General features: G+C 39.5%; 2 protein-coding genes across 2 annotated transcripts in view; one reads left to right on the plus strand and one right to left on the minus strand.

Annotated features, from left to right (window-relative positions):
- Fbxl13 (F-box and leucine rich repeat protein 13) overlaps positions 1-12,158 on the minus strand; it is a 202,378-nt gene that overhangs the window by 85,695 nt on the left and 104,525 nt on the right. The gene's annotated exons all lie outside the window — the stretch shown is intronic.
- The window catches only part of Lrrc17 (leucine rich repeat containing 17), a 35,219-nt gene that overhangs the window by 17,027 nt on the left and 6,034 nt on the right, over positions 1-12,158 (plus strand). The window lies entirely within an intron of this gene.

Genomic DNA, 12,158 nt, shown 5'->3' on the forward strand with positions numbered 1-12,158 from the left:
AAAAAAAACTAAATAATACTTACATAAAAAGAAAACAGCGGGATCAGCCATGGAAGCTGATTCTTTTGTTCAGGGAAAGCAATGGCAGTAAGCAATTCTTTTCATCTTGAATCTAATACATCGTGGCTACAAGAGCAGATGCCCTCTATACAATCTGACTTACACTAATTAAGTAAGACACATTCATCTGTGGGGAGACAACCTCCAGGGCAAAATACTCCCAGCACATGCCAGGAATGAGCTTGGAGATGGAGGCCAGCAGAGCGCTCATGATGCTTCTGTACTCCAGACACTTAGTCCAAGATTTTCATGAACACTGATAGAGCTTCCCAAGTCATCCAAAGTGAGCAGAATGAAGTCATTTTACAGTACTTGTACTTTCTAGACTATTCTAGACCTACTGTCTCTAAATCAATAGTAGGCTCCCTATCCTACACAGTCTTGTGCAATTCCATGTTAGATCCACATATACAAAGTCATGGGCTAAGAAAACATGGGAGATTTTAGAAATGTGCATGGTATGATGGCAAAGACTGGTACTGGCAAAGAGCCACCCAAGAGCTGCTGATCTCTTTATGATAACAAGCCATAACAATGCTGATGGGATTCATTTTTGGCATGCTTTAAGAATTTGTTTGTAACATTAAGTTACAGATAGATGCCACTGGATTAGAGTCAATTTGAGCATGCTAAAATTGTTTTCCATCCATCTTAGGAGGTTTTGTTTGTTTGAGGGCAAAAGATCAGGACGGTTGAAGGGGTCCTAAAAAGTCCTCTGGAGAAGGCTAAAAACAGGAAATGGTTAGTGTTCAAGATCAGACAGCTGGATCCAAGAGTAAATTTGTTCAGTTGTGGCAAAGCTGTGGGCAGAGCTTGCCGCTTTCTCCTTGACTCTAAATTGGCATCTAGTCAAATCAGCCTGAGTCTGGTAACATAGAGAGGTATGCCTGCAGAAGTCATGGTGGAGCAGTGATAACTGGGACTGGCCAAGCTGGGCTCCTCTAGCTTTGGAGAAAGTGCTGACTTACTGAAAACCTACCAAGTGCCGGTACCCTTCCATACACACATGCTGTCAGCTTTTAGAGATGAGGAACATGAAGTTCAGAACAGTCAGCCAACTCTAGTTAAAGAAAAGAGCAAAGAACCTTGTCTACCAAGCCAGTGCTGCAGTCTTCCAGAATTAATCTGACCAGAGGCAAACAAGCTACTACCACAACAAGAACACACTAGAGAAGTCTCCAGCACTCGGTGGGTGTAGTTTTGTCCTGGAGAAGTCTCCAGCACTCGGTGGGTGTAGTTTTGCCCTGGAGAATTCTGCAGCACTCAGTGGGTGTAGTTTTGCCACAGCAAGTCCTTGGTATCGTTGCACTGAGTTCTGGCTTTGTGCTGAACAGCCTTCTCCTGAGCCTTCTTTTGCACGGCTTAGATTACAACATCTGGTATTACTGAGGTTCTGTCCTCAGTAACTGAATCTGCTCTTGCTACAGTGGGTGTCAAAGAGTAAGTAGGGTTGAGTTTGCCAGTCATCTGAGAAAAATACCACCCACATAAAAGACACAAGATTTCTACAAGACTATACTGTGCTATGAGAGTTAGGGTTAAGCTGGATGTGGTGGCAAACACCTTTGATTCCAGCATTCCGTAGGCAGAGGCAGGTGGATCTCTGTGCATTTGGGGCCAGCCTGTTCTCCAGGGCCATGTGGACAGGCCTGGTCTCACTTGCCCCTCATTCTTGGCCATGACCACTACCACCCCCACCAATGAGAAAATTCTTATTTTGTCTTTTTTCCCATAAAACATTTCTCTTGGAAAACACCAGCTATAAAACATATTTTATTGCTTTCCTTTTGCAGCTTATTGTTGCTTAAATATAATCTTCCAAAAATACCCCGCCAATTAATCCTCTTTGCTACAAAACTGCACGGAACCAATATGAATCAAGTTTCATGACACATAAATTTAGTTCATATAACACTGAATCATACATTAAAAGACAAACCAAGTCCCTTCAAATGATAGTGATTACATAAAAATCAGAGCCCATATTTTCATTTTTAAATATTTAATTGCTATGCAGTAGTAATTCTATGTGTTTGTGAGATACAATGTGATATTTTAATTCATGTATATGATGTTTAGCAATCCAATCAGAATAATTGATCTATCACCTCGATATTTATCATTTGTGCTGGAAACACTATTCTCTCTGCTAGCTACCTGAGATGTACACTTGTTGTCATATTATGCCATGATCTAGCACGTCAGAACAATTCCTCACACCCATCTTTTCCCTTATATCTGTTGACTAGCCTCTCTCTATCCCCAACACCAGGCAGAGCCTCTAACTGCAGACTACAAAATAAAGGCTAATTAATTCTTTTCATAATTAAATACAAATGCCTTTCACTGTGGTTTACATAAATCTATCAACTCTATTCATTGTTTATTTTTCATTTTTGCTTTATTATAAATTCCTATCTTAAGTCTCATTCCTATGAAGAAAGGCCTATTAAACTCCTTTTTTTTTTTTTTTTTTTTTTTTGCATCCAGCATTGGGCACTGGATGATAATATTTGAGCTGCCTTTCTTTGTTCTGTCAAAGCAGTAACTTAAGCAACTTTGACAACAGAAATACATAGCAGCTGAAAATCATGGCTAGAATTCAAATATGACAACCTCAATGTACTCTAGTTTCTTTGTTTTGTTCTATAAATGGATAACAAATACTAAAATAGCATATGCTCAGCAATGTTCATTGCTTAGACCCCTGCTGGAGTGAATCAGTGCCTTTGATGACTCTACTATATATGTTACACAAAATACAGAATCTCCAGAGACTTAAAGCATGTAACATTAGTGAGCAAGAGCCACTCTCTAACTGCCTATGGTTAAATACATGGTAATTCATTCCTCACAGCCCTAAAGTAGTGTTGCCATAAATGTCATGATAAATGTCATGTCATAAACAACAAAGATGGATGTAGAGAAGCTGTCCTTATGAGGTCACAAGGCAGTAGTAATTTACCATTCAGGCTATAAGCCACCATGCAATGCTATCTTCCTTCACAACACCAAGAATTTACTCATGTCTCCCAATACTGAAGCCTCCTCCTGAGCTCTATACAAGAACAGCACATGGTGAACACAAGCAGGGGACTGGAGTGGCTCTTTCCAGTGAGGGAATTCCGTTCCCAACAGAGTAGCAGTGACTCAGATGGCCCATGCAAGGTACTAACTTGTGCCAATTCAACCACATAGACCTCAAAAATCACTATTTTTACCTTAGACATCTGACAGCAAAAAAAAAAAAAATACATAATAATAGCTTTATTCACTGAGTGACAGGCACTTTGACAACACAACTCAACTTTTCAAAGGGAACGGGTGTGGGATTAGTCTAAAGGAACATTTATGCCGTATTGACATGACTGGATTTTCCAAGAACACAAAGTATGAACTTGAAAACTACTTTTAGTCTAAATTTTAGCTCTAAAATAATTTGCCAATTTTACTTTGAGGGAGGCAAATTGCCTCCAGGTGCTTCTAATGTTAGGGCCATAATATTGCCCCTTATTTCAATAATAATTAAGTCATTTTAATCCCTAAAAACAAGCTGGTGTATGTCTCTTTAACTACTACCAAGTCTTCAAATTAGCCCTGTGGTTGCTGACAATCAAAAGCCTAGTAAATGGGAAAAATGATGTGGAGGAAATTTCTCGGTTTCCTCTTCATGGTAAGGTTTCCTTGGAGCAAGGGTGGAGTGTATAAGAGATGACAGTAGACACAGTATCTTTGGAGGTGTTTGTCAATAATGTGGTCCCCAATTGCAAACCCAGCACTCAGCATTGGAAGCAAGGGATCAGTTCAAAACCTTCCTTGTTCAAGTCACATAGCAAGTTCAAAGCCAGGCCCTACCTTAAGCCTTCCCCCTCCCCCACCTCAAAATGTTTTGCTTAGTGGTAAATGTGAAATATGGGTGCTGTATGGTTCCTGATCTAGCAATGAAGACATTGATTAAGTTTGGCTTTGTCATGAGGAAGTGTGTGTTTGTCTGTTCTCTATCAAAGGTACACATTTTGCAGCAAATTTGTAATTCTCATTCATGTTCAAAGCAAAAAGAAAGAGCTGCTTTTCCTCATCACCACAATCAATGAGATTTTTCCTGCTTGTTTCTAGGTCATGGTAGGAAAACTCTTGGTTTGCATTTCCTGTTATTTGTGGATGCTATTTTTATCCAGGAGTTTGCTGACAACTCCAAAGTTGATTCTACACTTCATACTCTTTTTCTAAAACCCACAAAGCCATTGCTTAAGCTGGGCTTCAGGGTATTTTTGTAAACATCTTTCCTGCCCAACAATTTGTGGCTCACCAACTTTCAACTTGTTTTATTGTGGTTCTCCTGTCCTCTGTTCCCAATTCTAGTACAATAGATATGGGTTCATTAGGCCAGTTCTGGTCAGTAGCCTTTCTAGAAATGGTGAAGTGCTGGTTCTGGTGACAAAGACCCATTATCCCCTAGAGGACACTGGCTTTGAATTGATTTGCTGACCCTGCCTATTATCTCTTCTTCTGCCACATATGTGTATGTTTCAGGGGTTCTAGGCAGGTGGACAGTATACATAAAACAGAAGGCTAGCACAGATAGGCAGCAGAGCGATAGTGGCCTGGGTGGCAAGTTAGCATGTTTAAATTGTGACCTTGTAACTATGGGTAGATGATCTGACTCCTTTGTGCCCCCATTTCCAGCTCTGTAAAACGAGGACAATAATGGGACTTACACAGTTCTCTTCATTTAATTTTATTAAGAGTAGCTAAATCAGGGTTCAGATAGTAAGAACCAAACAAGAAGGACAAAGAGATTCCAGGAACTTCTGTCAGAGCCTCCTAAGGCCTGGGGACTGCCCACTAGGGAACCCATCATAGCTGACCAAACCATCCAGAGTCTGCTGACTTAGCGGCGCTAGTCCCGCCTCTACCCATGGGAAGAAGAGAGCCATTGGATTATTGGACCTGCTTGCACCCACTAAATGAGAACCTTGGACCTGTACCCACCAGGAGAAGGAGAGGCCCCATGGGTATCCACTGGAAGAAGGGATGGGAAGACGACAGTATAAAGGATACATTCAACAGCAGAAATATCAATATGACACACCCAGAGCCTAGGGACTCCACAACAGCAAGACCTGAACATTCCAACACATGTGGAACAGAAGAGAACGACCCTAAAAACAACTTTATGAAGATAATAGAGACCCTCAAAGAGAAAAATGACAAAATCCCTTAAAGAAATGGAAGAAAACACAAACAAAAAATTCAAGAATTGGAGGAAAAGACAAACCAAAAATTGCAAGAAACAAACAAATCTCTTAAAGACAACAGAAAAGCCAGAAAAATAACCAAACAAGTGAAAGAAACAATTCAAATAGTGTAAGTCTTGAAAGCTGAAACAGAGACAATAAAAAAAGGAAATGCTGGAAATAGAAAAGCTGGGTAAATGGTCAGGAACTACTGGTGTAAGCATAACCAACAGAATACAAGAGATGGAAGAGAGAATCTCAGGCACTGAAGATTAACTAGGAGAAATAGATTCATTGACCAGAGAAAATCTTAATTCCAACAAATTCCTAATACAAAATACCCAGGAAATATGGAACACTGTGAAAAGACCACCTAAGAATAATAGGTATAGAAGAAAGTGAAGAAGCCCAACTCAAAGGTACAAAAAACATATTCAACAAAATCACAGAAGAAAATTTTCCCAGCCTAGAGAAAGACATGCCAATGTAAGTACAGGAAGTTTATAGTACACCAAATAGACTGGACCACAAAAAGAAGTCCCCTTACCACATAATAATCAAAACACCAAACAAACAGAACAAAGAAAGAATATTAAGGGCAACAAAGGAAAAATGCCAAGTAACATATAAAGGCAAACCTATCAGGATTATGCCTGACTTCTCCATGGAAAATTTGAAAGCCAGAAGGTCCTAGATAGATATTCTACCAACATTAAGAGCAAATGGATGTGAATTCAGGCTACTATATCCAGCAAAGCTACCAATCAATATAGATGGAGAAAATAAGATATTCCATGACAAAATCAGATTTAAACAATACATATCCACAAATCCAACCCTACAGAAAGTTCTGGAAGGACAACTCCAATCCAAGGAAGTTAACTACACTCATAAAAGCATAGGCCATAGATAATCCTATTTTATCAAGAGCCAAAAGAAAAAAGGAAGGGAAATCCACATAATACACCACCACCAACAACAAATCCAAAACAAGAATTAACAATAAATTCTCATTAATATTCCTCCATCCTCCATATTAATAGTCTTAGCTCACCTATAAAAAGACACAGGCTAATAGAATGGATGTGAAGACAGAATCTAACCTGCTGCTGCATACAAGAAACACACCTCAACCTAAAAGCCAGATGTTACCTCAGAGTAAAGGGTTAGGAAAAGATTTTCTAATCAAATGGACTCAAGAAACAAGCTGGTATAGCTATCCTAAGATCTAACAAATTCGACTTCAAATGAAAATCAATCAAAAGAGATAACAAAGATCATTTCATATTGATCACAGGAAAAACCCATCAAGATGTAGTCTCAATTCTAAACATCTATGCCCCAAATACAAAGACATCCATATTTGTAAAAGAAACATTACTAAAACTCAAATCACACATAAAACCTCACACACTTATATTGGGAGAATTCAACACCCTATTCTCACCACTAGACAGGACTGTCAGACAGAAACTTAACAAAGAAACAGAGGGACTAATAGAAGTTATGAACCAATTGGGTTTAACAGACATCTACAGAACATTCCTTCCAAACACAAGAGAATATAGAAACTTCTCTAATAGAATCGACCATATACTTGGCAATACAGCAAATATCAATAGCCTTAAAGTTAGAATTCAACAACACAACAGAAAACCTACAAACTCATGGAAGTTGAACAGTGGGTAATAGCAGCATTCCTGAGTCAAGGAAGAAAAAAAATTAAAGACTTCCTAGAATTCAATGAGAAGGAAGACACAACATACCCAAACTTATGGGACACGTTGAAAGCAGTGCTAAGAGGAAAGTTCATAGCACTAAGTGACCACATGAAACTGGAAAATAGTCACACTAGAGAATTAACAGCACAACTGAAACCTCTAGAACAAAAAAAAAAAAAAAAAAAAAAGCAAACTCACCCCAGAAGAGTAGATGCCAGGAACTAATCAAACTGAGGGCTGAAATCAATAAAGTAGAAACAAAGAAACCAATACAATACAAAGAATCAATGTAACAAAGGGTTGGTTCCTTGAGAGACAGAGAGAGCATGCAAATCAACAAAATTAGAAATGAAAAGGGGACATAACAATGGACACTGAGGAAATCCAGAGAATCTTCAAGTCATTCTTGGAAAACATATGCCACCAAATTTGAAAATTTAAAGGAAATGGACAATTTTCTGGATAGATACCTTTTACGAAAATTAAATCAGGAACAGATAAGCAATTTAAATAGACCGATAACTCCCAATGAAATAGAAGCACTCATCAAAAGACTCCCAACCAAAAAAAGACCCAGGGCCAGATGGTTTCAGTGCAGAATTCCACCAGAAATTCAAAGAACAGCTAATACCAATACTCCTCAAATTGTTCCACACAATAGAAGCAGAAGGGTCATTGCCAAACTCTTTTTATGAGGCTACAATTACCCTGGTACCCAAGCCACATAAAGATACAACTACAGAAACCCAACCCAAGAAAGAGAACCACAGACCAATATCCCTAAAGAACATTGATTCAAAAATACTCAGTAATTTTTGAATTGGCAAATCGAATCCAAGAACACATCAGAAAAATCATCCACCATGACCAAGTAGGCTTGCAGGGATGGTTCAACATACAAACATTCATCAATGTAATCCACAATATAAACAATGTGAAAAAGGAAAATCACATGATCATCTCACTAGATACTGAAAAAATCTTTGACAAAATCCAACATCCTTTCAAGATAAAGGTTTTGGAGAGATCAGGGATAACAGGAACTTACCTAAACATAATAAAAGCAATGTACAACAAACCAATAGCCAACATCAAATTAAATGAAGAGAAACTTAATGTGATTTCCCTAAAATCAGGAACAAGACAAGGCTGTCCACTCTTTCCATATCTCTTCAATATTGTACTTGAAGTTCTAGCTAGAGCAATAAGACAACAAAAGGAGATCAAGGGGATCCAAATTGGAAAGGAAGAAGTCACTATTTGCAGATGATATAACAGTTTACATAAGTGACCCAAAAAACTCTATCAGGGAACTCCTACAGCTGATAAACGCCGTCATCAAAGTGGCAGGATACAAGATTAACTAAAAAAAAAAAAAAAATAGTAGCTGTACTATATACAGATGATGAATGGGCTGAGAAAGAAATCAGAGAAACATCACCCTTCACAATAGCCACAAACAACATAAAATATCTTGGGTTAACGCTAACCAAACAAGTGAAAGAAGTGAACGACCTAAATAGCAAGAACTTTGAGTCTTTAAAAAAAGAAATTAAAGAAGATGACAGAAAATGGAAGGATCAACATAGTAAAAATGGCAGTCTTGACAAAAGCAATCTACAGATTCAATGTGCTCCCCATCAAAATCCCAGCACAATTCTTCACAGACCTTGAAAGAGCAATCTTCAACTTTATATGGAAAAACAAAAGACACAGAATAGTCAAAAAAAAAAAAAAAAAAAAAAAAAAAAAGAACTTCCAGAGGCATCACCATCCCTGACTTCAAGCTCTAGTCTTGAAACTGGCAAAAAAAAATAGATAAAGAAGCTAAAATTATAAAATGGACAATGGAAAAAATAAAGCATCCTCAACAAATGGTGCCGCCATAACTGGATACTGGAATATAGAAGACTGCAGATAGATCCTTATCTATTGCCATGCACAAAACTTAAGTCCAAATGGATCAAAACCTTCAATATAAATCCAGCCACATTGAACTCCTTAGAAAAGAAAGTGGAAGGTACCCTTGAACAAATTGGTACAGGAGACTGCATCCTGAACATAACACCAGTATCACAGACACTAAGATTGACAATCAATGGGACCTCCTGAAACTGAAAAGCTTCTGTAAGGCAAAGGGACACAGTCAACAAGACAAAATGGCAGCCCACAGATTGGGAAAAGAGATCCACCAACCCCACATCTGGTCTCCAAAATATACAAAGAACTCAAGAATCTAGTTACACAAAATAATCCAATTAAAAAGTGGGGTACAGAACTAAATAGAGAATTCTCAAAAGAGGAATTTAAAATGACTGAAAGAAACTTAAGAAAGTGCTCAACATCTTTAGCCATCAGGGAATACAAATCAAAACAACTCTGAGAAACCATCTTGCTCCTGTCAGAATGGCTAAAATCAAAAACACCAATGACAGTTTATGCGGGAGAGGATATGGAGAGAGGGGAACACTCCTCCATTTCTGATGAGAGTGCAAACTTGTACAGCCACTTTGGAAATCAGTTTGGCAGTTCCTCAGGAAAATGGGAATCAGTCTACCTCAAGACCCAGCAATTTTGCTCTTAGCCACATACCCAAAGGATGTATACTCATACCACAAGGGCATCTGTTCAACTATATTCATAGCAGTTCATAGCCAGAACCTGGAAGCAACCTAAATGCCCCCCCACCTGAAGAATGGATAAAGAAAATGTGATACATTTACACAGTGGAGTACTATTCAGTGGGGGGGGGGCAATGGAACCTTGAAATTCACAGGCAAATGTGTAGAACTAGAAGCAACCATCCTGAGTGAGGTAACCCAGTTACAAAAAGACAAACATGGTGTGTACTCACTCATAAGTGGATTTTAGACATAGAGCAAAGGATTACCAGCCTAAAATCCACACCATCAGAGAATATAGGAAGCAAGAAAGACCCTAAGAGAAGCATTCATGGTCCCCCTGGGAAGGTGAAAGGGACAAGATCTCCTGAGCAAATTAGAAGCATGTGGTGAGGGGAGATGGAATTAAGAGAAAGAGAAGGGGAGAGGTGGGCATGATGGAGCAGGAAGATTGAGTCAAGGAAAGATAGAAGAAAACAAGAAAAGAGATACCATAATAGAGGGAGCCATTATAGATTTAAAGAGAAATCTGGCACTAGGGAAATTCCCAGAGATCTACAAGGATGAACCCAACTAACAGTCTAAGCAGTAGTGGAGAGGCTACCTTAAATGTCCTTCCCCTATAATGAGATTGTTAACTATCTTAAATGCCATCCTAGAGCCTTCATCCAGTAGGTGATGGAAGCAGAAGCATACACCCACAGCTAAACACTGAGCTGGTCCCCTGGAATCCAGTTGCAGAGAGGGAGGAGTGATGAACAAAGGGGTCAAGCCAGGCTGAAGAAACCCACAGAATCAGCTGACCTGAACAAGGGGGAGCTCATGGACCCCAGACTGATAGCTGGGAAACCAGCATAGGACTGACCCAGACCCCCTGAAGATGGGTAACAGTTAGGAGGGCTGGGCAGTCTATGGGGCCTCTCTTAGTGGACCAGTAGCTATCCCTAATACACAAATGGACTTTGGGAGCCCATTCCACATAGAGGGATACTCTCTCAGCCTAGACACATGGGGGAGGGCCTAGGCTCTGCTCCCATGGAAGATCTCCCATGGAAGGCCTCACCCTCCCTGGGGAACAGAAAGGAGATGGGAATGGGGGCGGGTCAGTCAGGGGCAGGGGAGTGGGGGAGGGAGTGGGAACTGGGATTGACATGTAAAACAAAATTGTTTCTAATTTAAATTAATTTTAAAATCATAAAAAATTAAATGACCTTCTAATACCATCTCATTCAAGACCAGGATGGGAACATAGATCAATCAGGAATGTGCTTGCTTTGAAAGCATGCGGTCCTGAGTTTAGCCCTCAACAGCCATGTAAAAAGTTGGATATGGTTGCATATGCCTAGAATCCCAGCTCTAGGGAAGCAGAAACAGATGGATCCCAGGGGCTCACTGTCCAGCCAGCCTAGGCTAATCAGTCAGCCCAGATCCTAGTGAGAGGCCCCGTCTCCAAACAAAAATGTGGATCCCTCCTAAGGAAGAACAGCTGAAGTCTTGGAGACTTCTGATTTTCACAGTCATGAGTATATATACCCAGAGAAAGTGCACATACATAAACACACATGCACACATGCACAAAAAGGTTGAGTAATCTGGGCCACTAAGAGGAAAGCAAAAACTAGGCCCAAGTCACTATGATTGTAAATATACCTAGGGCTAAGATCATAAATTCCATAGTCATTGGGTTTAATTAATATTTCATTGGAACTGTTCACTTTTATGTACCGAAAATGGCAGTAAGGACAGTAAATACCACCTTTCCTGGTACTAAGATTTTCTGTTTTCACAGAAATCCCTTGGACATCCTACTCTACAGATGTCCATCAGTCTGGTTTTCCTTCATGAAAAGCAGCTTTTTCCTCCATAAGCTACAGTTGCCCTGATGAAACTAATCCAGGTCTCTTAGTCTTGCTGGAGACCAAGAGAAAGGGCAAGTCTCCCTTACGTAATGATGCAGATGTGATTAACAATTTTTGAAGAGCATTATTTAAAGATAGAAACAGAAATAGCAGAAGCTAAGATGAGGTGAACCTTGGTTTCCTGCTGCCAAGGGGAAATAACCTGCTCCTCCTGTTGTGCTGCTATTGCTAGCCTGCTCTTCCCAAGAACCTGGTTACGGCTAGAGCAGAAAGCTTTGGGGGTGCTGGAGTGGACTCCATCAAAAGGACTTGATGGAAAGGGGGTCAGCTTGACAAAGTAAGCATGAATTTTAGCATCACTACACAGAAGTAAGATATAGTTCCTCCTTTCCCTGTATTAGTTTTCTTTTTTGATTTCAGTTTACATGTGGTCAGCTAGGAACTGAAAATATTAAATAGAAAAATCTGGAAATAAACCACTTGTAATATTTTAGTGACTTATTAAAGCATATTTGTAATTGGTCTATTTTCCTGTGTAATATTGTTGCTGAGCCCTTGCTGCACCTACTTCACAAAGTAAACTTTGCTTCCGGCCTCTGTGTACAGGGTTTAGTGATATCTATGGTTTTAGGCATCCACTGGGGGATTGGGATGCTTCTC

This window comes from Phodopus roborovskii, unplaced genomic scaffold (genome assembly GCF_943737965.1).
Source record: "Phodopus roborovskii unplaced genomic scaffold, PHOROB, whole genome shotgun sequence".
Taxonomy (NCBI): Eukaryota; Metazoa; Chordata; class Mammalia; order Rodentia; family Cricetidae; genus Phodopus; species Phodopus roborovskii.